The sequence below is a fragment of the Musa acuminata genome, chromosome BXJ1-1 (assembly GCF_036884655.1).
Source record: "Musa acuminata AAA Group cultivar baxijiao chromosome BXJ1-1, Cavendish_Baxijiao_AAA, whole genome shotgun sequence".
In the NCBI taxonomy this organism is placed as follows: domain Eukaryota; kingdom Viridiplantae; phylum Streptophyta; class Magnoliopsida; order Zingiberales; family Musaceae; genus Musa; species Musa acuminata.
In genome coordinates, this window is record NC_088327.1 from 13,946,662 (window position 1) to 13,971,287 (window position 24,626).

The 24,626-nt window shown below is 38.2% G+C and overlaps 1 non-coding gene across 1 annotated transcript; it reads left to right on the forward strand.

The window, feature by feature from the left end:
* The first annotated feature begins 21,887 nt into the window (after positions 1-21,887).
* TRNAI-AAU (transfer RNA isoleucine (anticodon AAU)) lies at positions 21,888-21,961 on the forward strand. The gene has a single exon. It is a non-coding gene; the product is annotated as a tRNA-Ile (tRNA).
* The last annotated feature ends 2,665 nt before the right edge of the window (positions 21,962-24,626 follow it).

The window sequence follows — 24,626 nt, forward strand, 5'->3', positions numbered from 1 at the left end:
ACGAGTAAAACACAATAAAATATATCTAACTTACTTCAATCGTTTAATATAGTAGATAAATATTATAAAATAATAATTTTTATTTTTTTATATTTTTAGATGATTTGATAATTCAAAATCAAATTTGAATAGATTCGTCTCTATTGAGACATCTGAGTTAATTAGGATACTAATAGATTCGTCCATGTATAATTGTCATAAACGTCATTTAACGTAATAAAAATACTTTATAATTAAAATAAATAAATAGATTCACATTCATACCATACAAACATTATAATAATCCTTGTGGTATATATAATAGAAACATATATAAAGTAATATAATACCATATATATAAGTATTTATTATTATTATTATTATTATTATTATATAATACTTATGATACATATGAAACAATAATGATACCATAGTCGAAATGCTTCACACACACACACACATATGTTCATATTGATATTGTAATAGAACTCAACTTGATAATTTTATTATTTTAATATAGTAGATAAATATGATATAAATAATAATTTTGTTATTTTTTATATTTTTAGATGATTTGATAATTTGAAATAAAAATTGAATATATTTCCATTCCTACCATATAAAATAATATAATAATAAAAATAAGAATATACATGTCCTTTTATTATCTTAGGCTGCCTCTTTATTTCAAAATAAGAACTGCTCCAGATAATGATAAATCATGGATGGTATTTTTTTGATAAATTATCATTTTATTATTGTGCAAAAATTAAGTTTAAGGATGCTTAAAAAAATTATTGTAAAAAAACTTATAAATCTATATCCCAGCTTGGTATTGATTGAATCTTATCTTGATCATCCTGAGTATGTCGAACCTTATAAAACTATATTGAGTGTTTTTAACATATACCTTTTTGATGTTCTGAGGTTCAAATGATTCAAAATAAAATTTGAAATTATACTCTAGTGTATAAGAAATGCATATAGAGAATCTTTTTATAGTTTTATCACATTTCTCAAATGTATCATAACCTTGAACCGTTGATTATTTGTCATTCTCGTGATATTAAAGTGTCGGACATGTGATAATGAGATATCGATCATATTATTATTTATATTTTATATAGTAATATAAACAACATAAATGTGCTTAAAAATATATATATTTCCTTTCTTTCATAAGATAATAAATACCAAGATAGATCTTTTAGCAAGTGAAATGGACAAAAAAAGGTAACCGGGATCCGTCGATTGTGATAAAAGTAACGAGGAACATGATGCATATTTTATATACATAAGCTGTCGGTATGATGGCGATATGTACCAGACAATCGATTGTTGTCAATTTATATGGTCCAATAGCAATCTCATATAGGCATCAATAAATATCTTTAAAACGAGGAACATGTTCTATATTTTAACGAGGAACATTGTTGCATCAATAAATATCGATAGGCATTGATCTACAAAATTCATATAGTTCAGTAATTATTAGTGATATGGCACATTTTGACACCATCTACGTAGCAGTAAACAAAGGACCTCCGAGCTAATGAAGAATGACACCTCATACCCGAACAAGGCGTCCAAGCGACCTCCACGTTGTTCTGCATCATACACGTCGATGTCGAACATCCCAAAGCCGCTCCACGAAATATGAGATGGCATCGAACGGCATCGACCCGAACGACGTCGGACATCCCAGGGCCATTCCGTAAAACTCGGGACGGCGTCGCACGGCGCCACGTAGCGCCGACCCATATAGGTCAAGCGACGTTTAGCTACAAGGTACAAGTCATCCTCTCGAGGAGTCAACGGTCATTAAAGGATCACGTACGATTGACTGCCCCGTAGTAGGTATAAAAAGCCAACCCTCTTACCGAAAAGGGGGAGGGGAAAAGACACTGAACTCTCTCTCATTCCATCAAAAGCTAACTCAAGCTTCGGAGAGGTCGATGTCGAGAGGGGAAAGTTGGGAAATCCCCCTCCCGACATCGACCTGAGTGTAGGGGCAAGCAACACAGAAGCAGGCGGCGACATTCGCAGTCCAACCCAACTCGACGTCCCCTTCGGCCACCAAAGTTCTTGCGTGAAGCACCCTTGGACATCTGGGATCAAACCAAGTTAAGCTGACTCCTCGGCCACGACATAAAGGTACACTAATATTTTAGCGCTAGAAGGAGGGCCCGATGTCGTAAGAACATGCCCCGCCGAGCAACTTTGAAGAATGTCCCAAAGAAGAGCCACTCATAGGTCATCCGACCTTTAGTCGTGGAGGACAGCCTTCACTTCCCCCGAGCTTAGAGGGGAATGCCACCACCGTAACTCTGAGCCACTATTGGCAGTTGTTTAATGATCTCGGGCTAACACCTCTCGGGACCACCATGGGACAGCCTCCCGTCTCAGCCAAGGTATTCCTCGGCCTAACTCACCAAGTCCAAACCTTGGCAGGGATGATGTAGGCCATCATTCCCCTCCTCCCCCTAGTACGCCCAACAGCCGGTGCTGTCCCAACTGCCGTTGCCACCACAGGACCCATCGACTCTTACTCCTGAACCACGAGTGCCATCCCCGGCTCCTCAACAACCCCAACTAACGGGCGTCGAATTGCCACAAGAGGAGCGGTCAGGAAACCCGAGGCCTACCCCGGAGCACAGTGCCCTGAGTCCCCGACGCCCCACCCTAAGCTTCCCTAAGCTCGACACCCTATCATCTGACTCGGTGGACTCTCTCGAGGCTTAGCTACACTCAGTTAATCGGCATCTGGACGAGGTCCAAAAGGAGTTCCGTAAGTCCAAAGAAGAGCTCGAGGAACCCTCCGTGGTAGGATCTCACTTTGTGCAGGAGATTCAAGACAAACCGATCCCGTTGAGTTTCCGCCTCCCCGCACTCAAAGATTACGATGGTGGCTCCGACCCCACGGAACATGTCGCTGCCTTCCGAGCTCATATTGTAAGGCACGTATGATGCTCTGATGTGCTGAGCATTCCTGACCACACTCTGGGGTTCGGCTCAGATATGGTACACACGACTCAAGTCAGCCTCCATATCATCTTTTGATCAACTTGCAAGAGAATTTGAACTCAATTTCCTAGCCAGTGCATAGCCGAAACCATCCGCAGCCATGCTGCTCGGCCTAAGCCAAAAGGATGATGAACCCCTTTCTCATTTCATCACCTACTTCGCCGTTGAAATCTGAGGAGTCCCAGATGCCCACCCCTCTCTGATCATGCAAGCATTCTTGATGGGACTGCATCCATCTAGGTTCTTTTGGTTATTGATCGAACAATCAACAACGATTGTTCCCAAGATGCTCCAATGTGCGAACCAATACGTTACTGCTGAGGCCCTAGTGGCAAGGAAACGCGAAGAACACAAGAGACCTCACACAGAGCAATCCCAAGGGTAGCCCTCGGGTCCACCAAGAAGGAAGCTCGATCGACCTGAACCGTCGTCGCCAAGACCACCTCCTCACACCCTGAGCTTGTCCATAATGAAGATCTTCCTCCAAATCAGGGAGAAGGGACTTCTAAGGGCCCCCAACCCGATGAAGACTCCACGTGAGCTCAGAGATTATTCCAAGTATTGTTAGTTCCACCACGACTACGACCATAACATCAAGGAGCTCATTCACAGAGGACACCTTGGACGCTACATCAAGAAGCAACGGGAACCTTCCCCACACCCCCGAGGCCCCATCGAAAAATAGATAGATGTCATCATCGGCGGACCAGCTTCCAGAGGGGATAGCCCATTAGGACGGAAAGGCTACACCCGAGCAACTATGGAAAAGCATCCCTGACAACATGACACACCCGAGATCACCTTTCCCAGAGCCGGGGGGGGTGGCTTGGGTGGGTGGGTGGGATTCGAGCACCCTAACCACGATGACGCCCTGGTGATCTCGGCTAGGATCGCTAATGCTTGGGTCAAAAGGATAATGGTTGACACTGGAAGCTCAGCTGACGTTTTGTACCTTGACGCCTTCCAGAAGCTTGGCCTAACCAAAAAAGATCTCGCTCCCTTGGCCTTGGCTCTCACAAGCTTCACCAAAGATTCTATTTTACCCCTCGGCACTACTACCCTGTCGGTCACCATAGGCAAGGAACCGAGGTCCAAGATTGTGATGGTTACTTTCATGGTGGTCAGAATTCCTTCGGCATACAATGTCATCCTAGGCCAGCCGACCCTTAACAAGATAAGAGCTGTCATCTCCACCTATCATCGGACGATAAAATTTCTAACTCAAATCGGGATCGGAGAAGTAAGGAGCGATCCTTGAGAGTTGAGGCAATGCTATCCAGTAGCGGTCACACTGCCTAAGAAGATGAAGCCGGAGTTGCCCATTCCCGACCCCCGAGATGCTTCCAAGCGATAACTTCGGCCCGAGCCAACCAAGCAGACCTTGGAAGTTCCCCTCGACCAAAGTTGGTCTGACAGAGTTGTCAAGGTTGGGTCCGAGCTTCCAGAGAAGGAGCGGGTTCAGCTCATCGACTTCTTGACAAGAAAAGCTGATGTTTTTGCTTGGTCGTCGAAATACATGTCAGGCATTGATCCAAAGGTCGCACAACACCATCTGAATGTCTGCCCCCAAGCACAACTAGTGAAGCAGAGGCCTTGGACGTTTGCCCCCGAATGACAGGGATCAGTCAGTGATGAAGTAAACTATTCGTTGGGGGCAAGGTTTAGCCGAGGCGATGTATCCTCGATGCTATCCAATGTAGTCCTTGTCAAAAAACCTAATGGAAGATGGAGGATGTGCATTGACTATACCGATCTTAACCAAGCATGTCCAAAAGATTGCTACCCACTCCCAAGGATATACCAACTGATCGACGCAACGTCAGGGCATGAGCTCCTCACATTCATGGATGCTTTCTCGAGATATAACTAAATCAAAATGGCTCTTGAAGATTAGGAGCATACTGCCTTCATCATCGACCGAGGAGTCTACTATTATAAAGTCATGCCCTTTAAGCTAAAAAATGCTGGAGCAACATACCAAAGAGCAATCAACCAAATGTTCAAGCACCAGATCGGGAGAAATATGAAGGTTTACGTTGGTGACATGATCGTAAAAAGCAAGCTCACTCGAACCCACCTGGCAGACCTGGCTGAGACATTTCGAACGCTGAGGAAGTTCGACATGCGTCTCAATCCTACCAAGTGTACTTTTGGAGTCAGCTCGGGCAAATTTCTCAGCTTCATCGGTCACCAACAGGAGATAGATGTAAACCCTAAAAAAGTCTGAGCTATAATGGAGATGCTGCCTCCTCTTTCGGCCAAGGAAGTACAGTGCTTTACAGGAAGGTTAGCCGCCCTTGCTCGGTTTCTGCCTTTCTTCTGAGCCCTGAGACATCCCAAGGACTTCCGGTGGATGTCGAAATGTGAGGAAGCCTTCAGGAAGCTCAAGGAACATCTCGCTTGGCTACCCCAACTTGCCTTGACCATTCTAAGCGAACCCCTTAGCCTCTACCTCGTAGCATTCGAACACGTGGTTAGCTCCGTCCTGGTTCAGGACGACGTAGAAAGACAACGACCGATCTACTACACCAGCCATATTTTTAATGGGCTCGAGGATCGATACCAATCGATCAAGAAATTGGTGTTGGCTCTGGTACAAGCAGCTCAAAAGTTACGCCCATACTTTCAAATCCACACGATAAAGGTGGTAACCGATCAACCACTTTGCCAAGTCTTATCCAAATTTGATGTATCAGGGCGAATGCTGAAATGGTTAGTAGAGCTTAGAATTGTGAGCTCTAAATTTGCACTTTGCAATGAAAGCAAAATTGCAAGCTCAAACATTGCAAAGGAAGCAAAAATTTGCTAGCTTGCAACTTGCATATTTCAAGATGCAAGAGTTGCCTTCTTGAACATCTCAAAACTGCTAGCTTGCTTGTTGTAAAATTTTTGCTAGCTTGCATAATGATAAAATTGGAAATTATATTTATTATGCAATGATTTGAACTCCTACTTCTAAACACATTAGAGTTGGAACTTCTCCTTTTTGTTGATGACAAAGGGGGAGAAGTATGATGTTATGCATAAGTTCATGATGACGTGTTGCAAGTATTCATGATGAATATTGCAATGACTTGAATTCAGTTTGAATTCAAGGTTCTATCAATATAACATATTGATAGGAGGAGTTTGTTTAAACTTTGGGAGTTAAGTTTAACTCCGTCATCAATTGATTGTCATCATCAAAAAGGGGAGATTGTTGAATCTCGTATTTTGATGATGAAACCAATTAATAATTGTGTTTATGTTTTAATCTGTGTTTTGAGTGACGCAGGATGCTTCGATCAGGATGAGATAATTAAAGCAGGAAAAATCATGTTGGGTCGGAGGAACATGTTAGAAGATTGGACGTCGGGCCGGTGGATCGGTCGACTTATCAACAGAAGGCTTCGGGCCATAGATTCGGGAATCAGGCTAAGAAGAGCGAGTATTACACCAAGGATATCAGAGTTACGGAGTCAACTGGCCGATTGGGCAATAGGCCGCAGGAGAGGACGATGCGCCGAAGAATCAGACAAAGCGTCGAGGGACCAATGACATGCCAGACAACTTAATTAATGCTTAGTATTAATTGTCTAGATCGAAGTTTGTTTTACATATGCAAGATTAACTACAATGGAAGTAAGACATGCAGTAGGAGTTACACCGGAGTCAAGACTATGTTCACATTGGGGGTTCGAGAGTTTGACGGAAGTCCGGACGGTCGTCGGAGGTTCTACGGGAATAAATTCGAGAAGTCTAGGAGCTTGCCAAAGAAGCTCATCGGAACTCGCCAAGTGGATCGTCGCAAGTCCAGGAGTTTGCCGGAAGTCCGTTGGAGCATCGCCGAGGGTTCGTCGGATGTTCGCCGGAAGCTCACCGAAAGAAGCGATTGACGCACCGTAGCAAGTTGCAGTAAATGTCTTAAGAAATATCGTAGTTAGCATGTTGATTAAGCTAGGAATGGGAGGTGATCCCATTAACTTAATCTGGGGGCAATTGGGCCCTTGACAGACCCAAATTGGGCCAAATGGATCAGCCCATTCGAACCCAGATTTCTTGGCCGGCGGTGGCACCACCTAGGAGCTCAGTCTCCCAGGAAAGCTGGGCGGTGCAACCGCCCAGGTCAGGCGGTGGTACCGCTTGGGCTCAGTCTCCGAGCGAGATTGGGCAGTGCAATCGCCCAGGTCAGGCGGTGGTACCGCCTGGGCTCAATCTCCGAGCGAGACTAGACGGTGGTACCGCCCCTGTCAGGCAGTGGTACCGCCTGAGCTCGGTCTCCAAGAGGTAGTACCACCCAGTTATGGCGGTAGTACCACCAAAGGGTGATTGACCTTCGTCTATTGAAGGAAGGTCTCTAGTATACGCCGGTGACCTCGTTGGAGGAGGAAGCTGAAAGTGGATGTATGGTAACGTTTGACCGAACCACTCTAAAATCTGGTTTGCATTTCCTTTGTGCTATTTATCTTAATTGCAAATTGCCTTCCTTACTTTACTTCAAATATGTTTCTGTAAACTTTCAAAGTTATTATTTGCATGAAACAACTTTTACGTCGGAATCGGATTTCAACATACGAACACAGTTTTAATCGTCGAAAGTTTTTCGCTGCACTAATTCACCCCCCCCCCTCTTAGTGCTCTTGATCCTAATAGATATCTTGACATATCTTCATGCATCGCAATCGCTTCCATGCTTCTGTTGCACCTCCTCGTGTGATTATAACTTAATCTTAGCCACGCAAGCCGAACAATAAATGAGAAATAAAATGAAGGCTCGCAAGCCCCAATAATAATAATAATAATAAGTACACACACATCACATGATCTATGATCATCCATCCACATCATACATCATATGTACACATTATCATGTAGGACTATTAGATAATAATAATAATAATACTAATTAATTAATTAATTAAACTTTTAATTAATTAATATTTTTTGAAATTATGCATGAAATTTTTTGAATTATGAGGGATATTTTGATAATTTAGATAAAAGGACAGAATTTGAAATTTCTAAAATTTCGAGGGGTAAAGCTATTTTTTCTTAGAAAAATGCCCTTTCTCCTTCTCCTACTTATTGTGGCCGCTGCCACCCTGCCGACGGTGGCCCTCTACAACGGGGAGCGAGGTCACTGCCTTTGCTCGTGAGTGATGCCATCGCTGCAGGTGGGCGCCCCAGCGAGCATCGTCTCCCTAGTAGGTGCAGTGCCCGAAGGCATCGTTGCCCCGCATGCGCCTTTGTTGGGGCTCGCGCGTAGGCCTAGTGGGTGTAGTGACCGGGAGCTTGCACGCAAATGGCAGCTTTGCCATCTACAAGGGCAGAAAGTTGCTACCCTTTCTCACTTTTGCGTCAACGGTTTTGACGTCAAAAGCTTCTTCAAAACACAATACATGTAGTTTAAAACCAATCTTTTGTATGAACAACTTGCTCCGATACCACTGTTGGGAAATCTGGGAGGTGACATCACATGCGCAGTGAAAGAATATAAAATATAAAATCTCCAATTTCCTAAAATGTCGTCATGCAAATATTGGTGCGCAAAAACCGCGAAACTTAAAACTGCGTATTTGAAAGATTGTGTTACCTAGGGAGATTGTATATCCCTGAATCCCTGTAGATTTCTAGGAGAGGGTGAAGGAGGTCAAGTGTCCTCCTCTCTAACAGTGATCCACACAGTAGGGCTGCGATGATGCTCTTCAAAACTCTAAGCCTGTTGAGTAGGAGAAGGGGAGGAGAATAGGAGAGGAAACATAAAAAGACGAGCATATGAACCATTGGTTCTCTCCTATTTATAGAGGTCTCATATCAACTAAACCCTAATGGATCGTACCTTATTGGGTATTAGATCTCCATCCAACTACCCAAGCCTCTTAGATTAGTGGATCTCTATCCAATAATCTCTTATTAGCTCTTATTGAATCTCATCCATAGGATCCAATAATTAGGGGCTTATTAGATATCCAATAAGATATGGGCTTCGATGGATATCTCATATCTGAATCTCTACTTGTTGTAACGCCTACCATATATATGTGACCCTCTAGTCCCAATATCGAGCTGGTCATGAATCATACCTGTCAGAACTCCTTCTGGTTTAGTGAATTATTATCTACATAATAATTCACTCGACTCATCGATTATATACGTACTAGGCCACTACGTCGTAGTCCCCAAACGATACAAGGGAATCCAATTCATTGGACATTTCTATCATCAGTTACCGTTTACCTATAGTCCCTCATCAATCTAATATCCCAAAGACCGTATACCGGGCATAGTGCTATCAGACTCATATAGTTTTTGCTCGAGTCTCGCTTTAATTAGATTCTCTCGGAGAATTATTTCTCTCTCAATTAGAATGACCCCTAACCAAGGATTTGTTTGTGTTGAATCTCGGATTTTGATGATGAAACTAATTGATTGTGTTTAAATGTTTGACTACATTTTGAGTGATACAGGTCTACTCGATCAGGATTAGACAATTAACGCAGGAGGAATTGACGTTGCGTCGGAGGAGATCACGTCAGGATATTGGATGGCAGAAGGCTTCGGGCGTCGGGCATCGGGCCAAGGAGAGCGAAATTGCGCCAAGGATATCGGGGTTGCGGAGGTCAACCGCCGATTGGGCAACAAGCTGCAAGAGAGGACGATGCACCGAAGAATCGGATGAAGCGCCAACCAATGACGTGCCGGGCAACAGAATGTCAATTTGCGTTATAATAATTGTCTAGATCGGAGTAGAGTGTTTGCTTGTGTGTGCAGGATTAACTACGATAACCAAAAAACACAAAGCGAGAATACCGGAGTCAAGTTCGATGGACGTTTAAGAGTCCGAAGAATCGTCGGAGATGCTGCCAGAACCAACCGAGAAGAAATCGGGAACCTGTCGGAATTTTCGGAAGTTCGCCGAAGAGATCGTCGGAGGTTCACGGAGATCACCGAGAAGGCTCGGCTACTCATTAAAGTCATCACAAGTTCGGGAGCTTGCTAGAAGCCCGTCAGCAGAAAGTTCGTCGGAAAGCTCGCCAGAACAAGACTCGACGTTCGCGGTTGAAAATTTGCTTAGGATGTGTTTTGGTTATGTAGTCCACTTGTAATTAGGATTAGGATTAAGAGATAATCCTATATCCTGGTTAGGGGCCAACTGGGCCCAAAGTCAGAGTTGGTTTAGGCTAAAAATTAAGCTAAACCAGCGAACTAGAGAGCCAAGATTGAAGCCCAACTAGTGGCTGAAAACACTGTAGTCGGGCTGAAAACACTGTAGTCGGGCTGAAAACACTGTAGGCGGTGGCACCGCCTAGCTGGGCGGTGGCACCGCCCACCACCCGAGAGCTGGGCGGTGACACCCCCTGGCTGGGCGGTGGCACCGCCTGGCTGGGCGGTGGAACCTCCAGCACCGGGAACCCTAAGAGAATTCAAATTTTGGAGCCCAAAATTTGAATCCTCTTGAGGCCTATAAATACCCCTCAAATCTCAGCTGAGAGAACAACTTTTTGAGCAGCAAGTGTTTGAGAGAAAAGCCTTAGAAAAGTGTTAGCTTGTCTTGTTTTCAATTTGCTAGTGTTCACCTCCTTCTTTCTTGTTGAAAATCTGTAAGAGAGTGAACCGCTTGTAAAAGTTGTAAGAGGGGTATTCACCCTTCACTTTCAAGAGACTTGCTAGTGGAAGGTGGGAGCCTCATCGAAGAGGGGCTTCGCAAGTGGAGTAGGTCATTTGACCGAACCACTCTAAAAATCGGCGTAATCTCTGGTTTGCTTTTTATTATTGTCATTTACATTACTGCAAATCTTCTTACTGCTTTAGTTCCTTATTACTCTTGCTGCGCAACTTTAAGAACACGCCTTCAAGTTAAATTTCTCAAGTTTTGTTCTTAACATACGAAAGATTTTTTTTATTAAAACCGAAGTTTTAATCCGCTGCACTAATTCACCCCCCCTCTTAGTGCCGCTCCGATCCTAACAATTGGTATCAGAGCCACGGTTTTCTACTTTGGTTTAACACCCAAATAGAAATGGCTCTTTATGGCTTTCAAGAGGGTCACTCTCTCATTCGTCCTCCCTTTTTCAATGGGACGGACTACACTTGTTGGAAAACTCGAATGAGAGTTTTCTTACTTTCTTTGGATTTGAATTTATGGGACATAGTCGAAAATGGATTTGAAATGTCTTCTCTCCCAATGAACCATTGGAATGATTTGGAGAAGAAGATGTTTTCTTTAAATGCAAAGGCTATGAATGCCTTATATTGTGCACTTGACAAAAGTGAATTTAATCGCGTTTCGATGTGTGACTCGGCTTTTGATATTTGGAGAACTCTAGAGGTCACTCATGAAGGCACTAGCCGAGTGAAAGAGTCCAAAATCAATATTCTTGTGCATTCTTATGAACTTTTCCGGATGAAACCAAGTGAGTCCATCGGAGACATGTACACCCGGTTCACGGATGTCATCAATGGACTCAAAGCTCTTGGTAAAAGTTTTTCTAATTTTGAACTAGTCACTAAAATCTTAAGATCCCTTCCAAAAAGTTGGGATCCAAAAGTTACGGCCATTCAAGAGGCCAAGGACCTTAAAACATTCCCTCTCGAAGAACTTATTGGGTCTCTAATGACCTACGAAATGAACAATGTGGCAAAAAAGAAACTCGAGAACAACCTTCCAAATGATAGGAAGGATTTGGGACATAGAACACATGAATACCACTCGAGCATAAGCTCAAGTGATGGTGAACTTAAACTACAAATGAAACAAAAATTAAAAAGCAAAAAGAATGGAACTACTTGCTTTGAACGCAATAAGAACAAAAGTTGGGATGAATTGAGCTCTTCCGAAGACGAGGAGAAAATCAAGAAAGGCGAGGTGGCAAACTATGCCTCACCCTCTTTCAACAATGAGGTAATCAAAATCCCACTAATTCATTTCGAAATTACATAATACTTTCTTGAGTTATTTTTAATTTAGTTTAGGATTAATTTTCTTGAAAATTGCTTGTGTTATGTTAATGCAATAAAATGTTAGATATAAATATAATGCTTATACACCTAGTAAGATTAATCTTATATATGTGCTTGAGAAGCAAGAATTTGTACTTTGACGATTTCCATATTGATTTTCAATGTCGATGCATGACTTTTGAATGGAAGGTTTTATGATTTTTTTTTATGAACCTTATCTTTGGTTTTCAAACATGATGTATAGTTTTGACATAAGAACAAAAATTTGAAGCATGCTAATATAAAGTCAATCATATAAAGTAAAACTAAAGAAATTTTAAATATCTATAAGAATCATTTAAAATTATGTTCAATAAAACCTTACTTGATGTTGTAATGAAACTATTGAAAGTTTTGATGCTATGATTTGATGATTTTATGCATGAGATTGTAAAGTTATACATGATGATTTTTTGGTCTTGATGGTTTTTATGACAAAATTCATTTTTCGATCCTAAATGTTGATGCACATTTTTATCTAGCATAAATGACATGAATTTAAATAACTAAAAAGAGAAAAGCATTGTTCTTGAAAATTATTTTTCTCTATCTTGTTGATTTATATGAATCCCTTGAAAATGATTTTGGTTTGATGATTTGAATTACAAATGAGTTATATCAAAATCATGATATTGATTTGACTTGAAGTAATGAGTTGAAATCATTTTTTTTTGGAATTATGTGTTGCACTTTTTTATCTTGATGATCTTTGATTTTTTTTTTGTTTTAAAACGATGATGCATGGATTTGAAAGAAAAGGAGATGCATGCATGGAATCAATCAATAAGTTGAAACAAAAGGAGGAAAGATTTTTTATTGAAAATTTTCTTTTTCTCTATCTTATTGATTTATACCTAAGAGACCAATAAAATTATTTATGTCATTTTGAATCTCTTGAAAGAAATGTTGAGATTTTGATGATTTAGACGATTTGAATTTGAATGAGTTTTATCTAAAATCATGATCTTGATTCCGTGATATTTACAAATTAAGATTTATTATGAATCAAGATTTTTCATTAATCGATCTCCTAAGATTTTCTTTTGATTATTAATGAGTAGGTTTTTCAAAAAGAAATCATGTCTTCTGGTATTCACATGTTCTAATCCTTCATGATAAAAGTTTTATGTAATTCCTTATATTCATGAAATGTTTATCTCATCACCAATTATTTTCTTCTTGATATTCCTTATTTGGTGATATAAAATCATGCATGAAATACTCTTGAGATTATTTTGATGCATACAAATGAAAAGTTATGATCATGCATGGTAGGATGCAATTTGACAAATTAATACCATTATGATTTGAAATATTTATAATTTGGAATGATGCATGCAATACTTATGCCTTTTATTATGATAATATATGTGATGTATTGCATATGATGTGAATCATGAATGCTTTAAATGATAAATGTCTTGATATCATGATTGATGATTTTGTTTTATGCATAAGATTTTTAAAATTATGCATAATGAATCTTGTAATTTACAGATTATCGATTTTCTTTTTACCATAATGAAAGTGCCTTATTGATCCTTGTCATAATAAATCTAGCACTTTCGGTTTTAAACATGATACATGTTTTTATTTGACATAAAAAAAAAGGGAGGCATGCTTGAATGAAATAAATCACATGAATTGAAGTAACTAAAAGAGAAGAACATTTTTCTTCTTGAAAATTATTTTTTCTATATTATTGATTTTGATGAATCTATTTGTATTATTTTTATGAATCTCATGGATTATGAAAATGATTTGAATTTAATGGATTTTATTGAAATCATGATCTTGATTTCTCACAATTTTCTATTGAATGAATCAAGTTTGTTTTCTATTTAAAAGGATATTTATCAAAATTTTCATGGTCTTTTAGTATTCATGATATTGATAATTATATTTTGAAACTCTATGTAAATCAAGATTCTTCATCATGATTCTCTCGTTTTATAAAAGAGGAGATGTTCTATGTGAATCATAAGATTTTATATGCATGAATTGAGATTCTTTTTGCTATTAACTAGCAAGAAACTTGTTTTTGTAAACCATGACATGCTACTTGACATCTTGATAATTTATAACTTGAGTTTTCTTTTTGAATCAAGATTGTTTCCTATCATGTTTTCTATCTACAAAAGAAGAAATTTGTCAAAAATGATATATGTCTTTTGACATTCATTTTTCATCTTTATTATTTACCCTTATCATGATTTGAATATTATAGTAAAGAGAAATGAATTACATGATTGTATTGTTATTCCCTTCTATTTGACACTGACAAAGGGGGAGCAAAACTTGCTAGATAGCAAATTTGCTAGCTTGCACAATTTGAAAAGAGGCAAAATAGTCCATCTTGCACATCTCAAAAGATGTAAAATTTTGCTAACTTTTTATGTGCAAAAGTTGATAGCTTGTATACTATAAATTTGCATACCAAAAATACAATCTTGTTTATCTCAAGATGCAAAACATACTAACTTGCACTTTGCAACGGAAGCAAAATTGCTAGCTCAAACATTGCAAAGGAAGCAAAAATTTGCTAGCTTACAATTTGCATATTTCAAGAAGCAAGAGTTGCTTTCTTGAACATCTCAATATTGCTAGCTTGCATGATGTAGAACTTGCTATCTTGAACATTACCAAAAGTGCTATCTTATATGCTGTAAAACTTGTATATCTAAAACTTGATAGCTTGAATGTCCCAAGCATGATGCATTACTTGCTAAATTTTCTATCTTCAAAATTGCATGATGATAAAAATTTAATATTATGTTTTTCATGCAATGGTTTGAACCCATATAATAAACACATAAGAGTAGCTACTTCTCCTTTTTGTTGATGACATAGGGGGAGAAGTATATTGATGACTTCATGCATTGAATTAAATATTTTATATATTTGCATGATAGTTTAAATGTTTTTCATAACATGTGATGAATGTTACTTGGATTTGGGATAATCCAAGTGTTCTATCAATGGCATATTGATAGGGGGAGTTTAGTTAAACTCCGGGGAGTTAAGGTTAACTCCGTTAGTCATCAATTAGTTGTCATCATCAAAAAGGGGGAGATTGTTGAATCTCGGATTTTGATGATGAAACTAATTGATTGTGTTTAAATGTTTGACTACATTTTGAGTGATACAGGTCTACTCGATCAGGATTAGACAATTAACGCAGGAGGAATTGACGTTGCGTCGGAGGAGATCACGTCAGGATATTGGATGGCAGAAGGCTTCGGGCGTCGGGCATCGGGCCAAGGAGAGCGAAATTGCGCCAAGGATATCGGGGTTGCGGAGGTCAACCGCCGATTGGGCAACAAGCTGCAAGAGAGGACGATGCACCGAAGAATCGGATGAAGCGCCAACCAATGACGTGCCGGGCAACAGAATGTCAATTTGCGTTATAATAATTGTCTAGATCGGAGTAGAGTGTTTGCTTGTGTGTGCAGGATTAACTACGATAACCAAAAAACACAAAGCGAGAATACCGGAGTCAAGTTCGATGGACGTTTAAGAGTCCGAAGAATCGTCGGAGATGCTGCCAGAACCAACCGAGAAGAAATCGGGAACCTGTCGGAATTTTCGGAAGTTCGCCGAAGAGATCGTCGGAGGTTCACGGAGATCACCGAGAAGGCTCGGCTACTCATTAAAGTCATCACAAGTTCGGGAGCTTGCTAGAAGCCCGTCAGCAGAAAGTTCGTCGGAAAGCTCGCCAGAACAAGACTCGACGTTCGCGGTTGAAAATTTGCTTAGGATGTGTTTTGGTTATGTAGTCCACTTGTAATTAGGATTAGGATTAAGAGATAATCCTATATCCTGGTTAGGGGCCAACTGGGCCCAAAGTCAGAGTTGGTTTAGGCTAAAAATTAAGCTAAACCAGCGAACTAGAGAGCCAAGATTGAAGCCCAACTAGTGGCTGAAAACACTGTAGTCGGGCTGAAAACACTGTAGGCGGTGGCACCGCCTAGCTGGGCGGTGGCACCGCCCACCACCCGAGAGCTGGGCGGTGACACCCCCTGGCTGGGCGGTGGCACCGCCTGGCTGGGCGGTGGAACCTCCAGCACCGGGAACCCTAAGAGAATTCAAATTTTGGAGCCCAAAATTTGAATCCTCTTGAGGCCTATAAATACCCCTCAAATCTCAACTGAGAGAACAACTTTTTGAGCAGCAAGTGTTTGAGAGAAAAGCCTTAGAAAAGTGTTAGCTTGTCTTGTTTTCAATTTGCTAGTGTTCACCTCCTTCTTTCTTGTTGAAAATCTGTAAGAGAGTGAACCGCTTGTAAAAGTTGTAAGAGGGGTATTCACCCTTCACTTTCAAGAGACTTGCTAGTGGAAGGTGGGAGCCTCATCGAAGAGGGGCCTCGCAAGTGGAGTAGGTCATTTGACCGAACCACTCTAAAAATCGGCGTAATCTCTGGTTTGCTTTTTATTATTGTCATTTACATTACTGCAAATCTTCTTACTGCTTTAGTTCCTTATTACTCTTGCTGCGCAACTTTAAGAACACGCCTTCAAGTTAAATTTCTCAAGTTTTGTTCTTAACATACGAAAGATTTTTTTTATTAAAACCGAAGTTTTAATCCGCTGCACTAATTCACCCCCCCTCTTAGTGCCGCTCCGATCCTAACAGTTTGAGCGAGAACACATGAGATATTCCTCTCATGACACCGAGAGTGAATCTCTATCGATACTTAATAGTCCTTGTAAGGTTGACTATCATTCCCGATGGCCGGTTGTGCTAGATCTAGAACCTCCAGACCTATAAGTATGGTATCAAAGAATGAAGTACTTATACATGATATCCTTGGTATCTCGAGTCTAAGGATCAGATACACCACCGGGACTATAGAATTACTGTTTAACGATAAGGCATCATCAACCATCCAACATTCCGTAAGTGAATCAATCAGTAAACTCATTCCCCAATGAGTACCTATACTGCATCCCTAGAGTCTCCACACGAGCAATTATGAGACCAGCTGCATCCATCATATGGACATGTATACAACACACCAGTCTATCCAGTTATCTCGATATCCCTCTCGAGTAACCTATGACCGAGATAATTTATGATCTGTGTTTAAAGGTGAATTGGTCTTGTTATCGTGATTTTATCACGATCTGATTCTCATTGCATAGATTCATGGACATTACAATATATTTAAACAACAAACAATATAAAATGATAAAATGCCAGATAATAATAATAAGCAAAAATACTGTGTGTCAAGTCACACGTGCCATCACTTACGTGATTGGCTTACAAGTCACCTATGACTAGCACATCGACCCAACTTACAAGACACACCACGCCATGCACCGAGCCCCTGAGAAAGTAACCCGACGTATGCCTCTTTCTGGGGGGAGGGGGGAGAATGATATGACACATTTTGACACCATCCATGTAGCAGTAAACAAATGACTTTCGAGTTGACAAAAAGTGACACCTCAGACCCAAACAAGGCGTCCAAGAGACCTTGACATCGTTCAGCATCATATAGGTCGGTGCTGAACATCCCAAAGCCACTCCATGAAATACGAGACAACGTCGACCCACACGACCTCAGACATCCCGAGGCTATTCCGTAAAACTCGAGACGACATTGCGTGATGCCGATCTGTACAGGTTAGGTGATGTTCGGTTGCAGGGTATGAGTCATCCTCTCAAGGAGTCGACGATCATTAAAGGACTGCGTACAACTGATCGCCCTAGCGCAGGTATAAAAAGCCAACCATCTTACCAAAAAGGGGGAGGGAAAAAACACTGAACTCTATCTCATTCCACCAAAAGCTAACTCAAACTTCTGAGGGGTCGAGTTGGAAGATCCCCCTCCCGACATCGACTTGAGTGCAGGGGCTGGCGACGATATTCGTAGTCCAACCCAACCCGATGTCCCCTTCGGCTACCTAAGTTCTCGCATGAAGCACCCTTGGACATCCGAGATCGAACTGAGTTGTGCTGACTCCTCAGCCACGACATAAAGGTGCACTAACAAGTAGTATGTATGATCCGTATAATCAAAATATAATTCTTTAGAATGGATCATTTAGGCTTGATGATTCAAACCGAAATCGATCATATAATAAAAATAAAAATAAAAATAAATCACATATAAAGTTTATAGTATAGTGGTTAAATTCATAATTTTATTTTAATAGAGCCAATTAGTTTGATTAAAAAATTTTAATTTTTATCTTTTCTAACATCATTACACTCATTATTGTTATACATATATTGTTTAAATTTTAGAAAAAAATATTTATTATTTTTAATTTTTTAAATCAAAAGTATAATAACAAATTAATGATTCAAATCAGAACCGTTTGAACCTGAACCGAACCATTAGTTCCAATTCCGGTTCTAGACAGAACATGTAGTTCAAGAATCAAAATCGATAATTTCGGAATCACAATCAGGGATAAATCACATGATCTCGATCAAGATATATCTTCATTGTCAGACACAATAATATAATTTTTAATAAAACTCTAATGTATCCGATCGGTTTTATATGAGTATTATATAGTTTAATTTATGATAAATTCGAAAGAAAAATAGAAATCTGAATCGGATTTAAATATGGATTTAGGTCCTTCTATAGCTTTCCTTTTCCAGTTGTTCATCTGTTGGAATCACTTGATCCGGTTTTGCATACACGCATATTCGACCCGCTTACGTTATTTTTGCATATTTTTAAGTCATGCTTAGGATGACTAATTATTCGAATCGAATTTGAACAGGTAGAAATTGGCGGGTGCAATCGCTTCTTAGGTCGCGCCAATTTGCCTCGGGAAATGGCTTCTCTAATATCGGTCGACGCACCGTCCAGGAAAGGACACCAGCCAATGGTTCGAATCGCTTTGTCGCACTAATCCCTCGTGGGGACTCCCAAATTGAACCAATGGCAAGCATGCATTCCATGGTTGGTGTCGTGGGAGTGTCAGGTGCCTAAAATACCATTTCTTGTTTATTATCAGGCTTTTATGATTAAAATCGAACTTTGATCGGAGCCTCCCCGAGCTCGCACAATGGTCCCCTAATCTCATCTTTGCTCGATTCTTCGCTTTTGGTTCGTGGAATCCATCCAAGCTCGTCTTCGTTCCTTTACCCGAATCCTCGCCCCCCTTTGTTCCGGAGATCTCAAGTTGATCCCATGGTTGTCTGCGTATGCCGCAAGGTTCCCCCTCCCGCTCCCTTACCCGTTTCCTTTCGCTTACTCATGTATCGATGTCCGATTGTATTCTTTTGTATGAAATTTTGATGAATTTTAAAGTTGATTTAAGAGGTTTTTTGAAGTGGAAGAGCTTGGAACTAAATTAGTCTATCCAAGTTCGTCTTTGATCCTTACCCTAATCCCCGCCCAGGTCTTTTCTAAGATCGCCAGTTCATTCCATAGTTGTCTGCAAATGCTGAGATTCTATTTTGTTGTTTCTATCTGAAGCTTTGATGATTTTTTGGTTCCTTTAATAGGTTTTTTTGAAGTGGAAGAGCTTGGAACAAAATCGACCTATCTAAGCTCGTCTTGGATCCTTGATCCTTCTTTCATCTCCTTTCTTCTGGAAATCTCCAGTTGATTCCATGGTTGGCTGCAAATGCCGCAGGGTACCGTGTACCCCTGGCCAACTTTCTTACCCGTTTCCTCTCGCTTACTCTTGGATCAGAATCCGACTTTGTTGTTTTTATCTGAAATTTTGATGAATTTTTAAGTTGGCTTGGGACACAAATAGTCTTTGCGAGTTTGGGAAATTCAGTATATTAAGAATCTAATCTAATTGCATCACTTAGTTTAATTCTTCCAGATTAGGTTTGATAACAGTGGGGATCAGTGAGTTCGTAGGCGAATCCATTCATAGTTATGATTTTATTTTAACCACCTCAATGTTAACTTTTTTTGTCAAAATGGCATGTGCAAGATTAGGTCTCAGAGATTTGGATTGGTTGATTGGAGGTAGTTTTTGTTAGAAATGTGATAATTTCTCAGAAGACATAACTTGGTCATGGCCTTGAACAGGAGGATTTGGATTAGTTGATAGAAGTGCATTCTTCACCTGCTTTGGAGCTTCTTGATGTTAATTTATCAGCAACCAAGCTATATTGCTTTGATTACAAGGTCCTTGATTGTTGAAATGCATCTGCTACAACAATAAAACTGAGTGGTAATTGTCTATGCTTTAATCATACCATGTGAGGTGCTTGATTGTGGTTCCTGGGACTCTAATATTCAATTCATCAGCGCACATGTTTTCTCTCTGGGCATCATATTACGAAGAAATGTATGAGCATTGGTTACTGGTAGATAGATCCTGGAACAATTTTTTTTTTCTCTTATGCTTTCACACAAACTATATAATTGAGAATTTGAAACATTATCACAATGGACATAAGCATACCTGCAATTCGTCACTCTATTTACATGGGTCATCAGCTATAGTTCTTATTTAATGAGGTTGAGATGAGTGATCGTTCACTATGTTTTCTCATGACTTCTTTGTTTTGCTTTGTTTACAATTGTTTGCTGTGTATTGCTTTATTCTACTAGCAACTAAGCTAAATTATGCTCTTGAAAATCTAAACCATCATTTTGGACAAAAGTACCAAGTCCCAACTCCTATCCTCAGTAGGAATGGAAGTATTGTATAGAAGGAGTGAAAGAACCAATGTTGTCAGGAATGGAAGTATTATATAGAAGGGGTGAAAGAACCAATGTTGTCAGGAATTACCAATAGGAAGTCATGTCCTGTTCTTGCATCTGCATGCCAAGTATAGTTGTTGGCCTTTGATGATATTTTATCATTTGATACAGTGTAGTATTTTATGGCTTTTTATTGCCAAAATTTGGATAAGGGGGCAAGCCTTGGGCACCATTGTAAGGCTGCTTCTTTGTGATGGCTGACTGGGTTCTAAGTCACTAGAAATAGCTTTTGTGCTTACAGGGAGTAACAAATCCATCTGATTGTTTTAATCATTGAGCAACTCCCAAACGGTAATGCTTCTCTCACTTCCCAAACATAAGTGTAAGGCTACTCATGCACTCAATCTCCTATTAGGGAAGCTCTATACGCATGATTTGTCCTTTAAGAAACCATCCATTTAGAAGTGGGGAGTTTTGAAAATAATTAGAGACCAGGAAAGTGAAGTCTCTTGTTTAGATATAATAACTAATCAAGAGAAACTACGGAAAGGGTTTAGTTTATTATTTGTTTTATTAACAAGAAAATTATCATTTTCTTGGGATCAGGGCATCAACTGGGAAGTATGGTGATTGTTTTCTTGTTTAGTATCCTTAAAGAAGAAAGAATAAGAAAATTAAAATGAAGATGTTATGCAATGTGTTATTCTAGCATCTTTTATCACTATGACATCTCTATCGTAAAATCTCTATAGGCAATTCAACATCTTGCCTTTTTTTTTGTATAGATAATTTGTGTTTTGATTGATTTTAAAAACTGAATAGGAACAATGATCTGTACATAGTGGATATTTTAGTTTCAAAATGTTATATGTCAAGGACTGCTGTACCGTTCGAAATAGTATGGTATGGGTGATACATATCGGTTCGGGCGCTACAGAAAATATTTTTATTTTAATTTATTGAGATGGCATTTAATACCTCAAGTTTTAGATGTAGACCAAGATATATCCATGATTTCAGTTTAGGAAATGAATAATCATGAATGTTTCAAATTTCAAGATGGTTTTTTATCAATTGAGACTTGAATCAATAGGCTGATCAGGGCTTTTGCCTGGTCCAGCCTGGTAAATAAATTTTTTTTAGCTTGGTAAATAAGTTAACACCTGATATCCTGTGGAGACGAGTGACTTAAAACTGAATTACAGGAGGGAAGATATGTTTATCTGATTCTAGCCTTCAAAATGTCATTGATTAATATATAAATATTAATGGCCTATTAGCTCAGTTGGTTAGAGCGTCGTGCTAATAACGCGAAGGTCGCAGGTTCGAGACCTGCATGGGCCATTTATTTTTTTTCATATTTTTACATAATCTTAATTTTGTCATTATTTTAGGATATAACTTTAACATTGTATTTTTGGCCAATTTACCTTTATATTTTACTAGAAATTGACCAACTTATTTTTAACGATATTTTAGAAGATTATTTTTACCATTGTTACACTTTATGTCTTTTATCATATTTTAGAATTAAAATATGATAAAAGACCTGCATGGGCTATTTAATTTTTTTTTTATATTTTTACATAATCTTAGTTTTGTCATTATAGCCTTTACATCTAATCATATTATTATGATATTTAAATATTATACTTTATGTTTTCAACTATATTTTAGGATAATCGTAAAATATTTTGTGACAGTAGAAATGTTTTATATTTTTACATAATCTTAGTTTTGTCATTATTTTAGGATATAACTTTTAACATTGTATTTTTGGCCAATTTACCTTTATATTTTACTAGAAATTGACTAACTTTTTTTTGACGATATTTTAGAAGATTATTTTTATCATTGTACACTTTATGTCTTTATCATATTTTAGAATTAAATTTATTATTTTGAGAGTGGATTTGGATATAATGATAAGGTTATTCATTTATGACTTGAGAGATCAAAGTTCAAGTCACGGTAATAATTCTCTTTAAGTATTTAAAGACAATGTTGCATATATTGACCCTCCCCGCATTTGCGAGAGCCTCGTATATTGGGTTTACCCTTTTATTTCTTATCATTATATCCTTTATGATTTTGATAATATTTATAATATGACTTACTATTATATTTAAGAACATTTTACCTTTTTTTCAGACATTCTAAAATAGGATTGTTACCACTATATTTAAAACATTTTACCATTGTTTTGGCCATATATGTAATATAAGACCTTTCTATATTTTTTATTGTATGTTATTATTTTTTACCTTATTTTAGAATAAGATTTTTACACTATAATTCAGAAGATTTTACCTTTGTTTTAATTTTGTTATATTTTAGAGTAGAATTGTACTTTTACCATTATATCCTTTTGTTATTGGCAATATTTATAATATCACTTTACAATTATACTTAAGAACATTTTACCTTTCCTCGTACATTTTAAAATATGTTGGTTACCATGATATTTGGAACCTTTTAGCATTGTTTCTAGCTGTATATGTAGAATAGAATTCTTCTAGTTGTATACTTTTATCATTGTTATGTCCTTTTAGTTTTTGCCTTATTAAAATAAGACTTTTACACTCTAATTTAGAAGGTGTTACCTTTGTTTTTTTGGTTATATTAAAGAATATAACTTTTTGGATCATTGTATACATATTTTAGTGGAATTGTCAAACTTATATTTGGCCATATTTTTAACATAACTTCTTATCATTGTCTCATTTTATATAAATTTACTTTTAAATAACCTTTCTTTTAAAACTATATTATTATTTAGAGTAGGACTTTTACCTTTGCATCCTTTATGTTTTTGGCCATATTATAGAATAGAACTTTTACCATTATATTTTAGGCCAATTACCTTTATATTTTTGTGGAAATTAACCAACTTATTTTTTACTGTACTTTAGAACATGACTTTTACCATTTTAACCTTTACATCTTTTATCATAATTTAGAATATATCATTTACCATTATATCCTTTATGTTTTAGGCAATATTTATTATATGACTCTACCTATTTAAAATCATTTTACTTTTTTTTGGACATATTTTAAAGTAGGATTTTACCATTATATTTAGTTTATTTTAGAACCATTCTATTTTAGGTCATTGGACCTTTATATTTTAGTGGAATGGACAAACTTATAATTACATCCTTTATGTTCTCAACCACATTCTAATATAGGACTTTACTGTTACATTCTTTATGTTTCTGATCATATTTAGAACAATACTTTACCATTATAAAATTATAAGTTAGAACCCTAATTTTTGTTCATGTTTCGAAATATAAATTTTATTAATATATTTAAGTCATTTTTATCTCTATATACATTTTACCAATGTTCTGGTCATATTTTTAGAATAAGACATTATCGTTTTGTCCTTTATGTTTTGGCTATATTTTGGATTAAAACTTTATCATTTTGTCCTTTATGTTCGTTTTTCACCAAATTTGGAATAGAAATTTGAAAATTTTCAATATAGTAAAACTTTATCTCGCTTAATCCTAATTCAAATGATGTGCTTAACTATATTTTATGTTGCTATCTTAGGGTGTTCCTTTTCTTTTTGTTTTTTCCTTCTCCATATCCATACATGAAGATATTGATACAATTTACTCTAGATTGCTTTAATCATTTAATTTTTGAAATTTGTGTTACATTTTATTATTAAATTTGAAGAAGTTAGTTCAATAGGACTCTTTAGGAAGTAAACATTGTAGATTTCTCTTGATCCTGTAACTCCTGTGGCAGTACTTCTCATATTGGAGGGGCTTTCTTGAATCCTAGTTCCAATGTTTTTCTTGGATGTAATGCATTAAATCTCTTCTTAAGATGGCCTCCTATTTTTGCTGTTTGTACAGTAGTTGTATGCCATCAAACACTCAAGTTATGAAGAAGATGACTACCCAATCCAAAAGTGCTGATTTACATCAGTTTTTTATTCTACTGAAATTTGCTTCATAGATATGTCTATGTCTGAAATTAGGCCCCAGTTGGC